The sequence below is a fragment of the Peromyscus leucopus genome, chromosome 17, assembly GCF_004664715.2.
Source record: "Peromyscus leucopus breed LL Stock chromosome 17, UCI_PerLeu_2.1, whole genome shotgun sequence".
NCBI lineage: Eukaryota > Metazoa > Chordata > Mammalia > Rodentia > Cricetidae > Peromyscus > Peromyscus leucopus.
In genome coordinates this window covers 43,382,460-43,383,336 of record NC_051077.1, presented here as the reverse complement: position 1 = coordinate 43,383,336, position 877 = coordinate 43,382,460, and the positions used below count along the sequence as shown (strand labels likewise).

Below are 877 nucleotides of genomic sequence, written 5' to 3'. Positions count from 1 at the left end.
GTGGGACTATGTGACAACTGTCTTTTGGCAAGGGATATCAAATGAGCCTTTGTTTATCTAAAAATAAAATTTCTTGGTGATATTTTCATTGAACTTTTGTTCAGTGAATAAGTAAACCAAATGTAGATATTTTAGGTTTAAGAATATACTGAAGAATATACTATAGCAAAGAGGTGGTTCAAATATAAATCGAATATAGACCTTAATATAGGAAAATTATCCTGTATTACGAGGGGAGCAGCATTATCTTAGACTCTCTTAATCTTGATAAAGATTGTTTGATAAAGACAGGCAGGATTAATCAGAAGAGAAATACTGTAAAAATAAATGTAAGAGACTTAAAATGCGAACTGTTTGATGTATTATTGCTTATGAAATGCAGGTATTTATGAGACAGAGACAATTATTATTTAGGTATTATTATTAGGTAGTATCCCTCCTACTACCAGAAGAAAAATAGTGACCTGAACGCTGGAAGTTATAAAAATAAATTAAAAATAAAATATTTTCTGCATATATAAAAAATACACATACTGCTTGCTTCAGAAGCACATATACTAAAATTGAAATTATACAGAGAAGATTAACTTGGTACCTGATCAAGGATTATAGGCAAATTTGAGAGTCATTCTATATTTTTAAATGAATAAAACTGTTTAAGACCTGAAAGTAGAAATAGAATAAATAAAGAAAACCCAAACTGAGGGAAAACTAGAAATGAAAAAATTAGAAATTCAAACAAGAATCTCAGAAGCAAGGTTCCCCAACAGTATACAAGAGAAAGGAGAAATAAGTTTAGGAATGGAAGACATGACAGAAAAAAATGGATTTATTAGACAAAGGAAAGGTTAAATTTAAAATAATCCAGGCACAGAAC

General features: G+C 29.3%; 1 non-coding gene across 1 annotated transcript; it reads left to right on the top strand.

Moving 5' to 3' along the window:
- Positions 1 to 537: 537 nt before the first annotated feature.
- Positions 538 to 640, top strand: LOC114687678. The gene has a single exon (XR_003733696.1). It is a non-coding gene; the product is annotated as a U6 spliceosomal RNA (small nuclear RNA).
- The last annotated feature ends 237 nt before the right edge of the window (positions 641 to 877 follow it).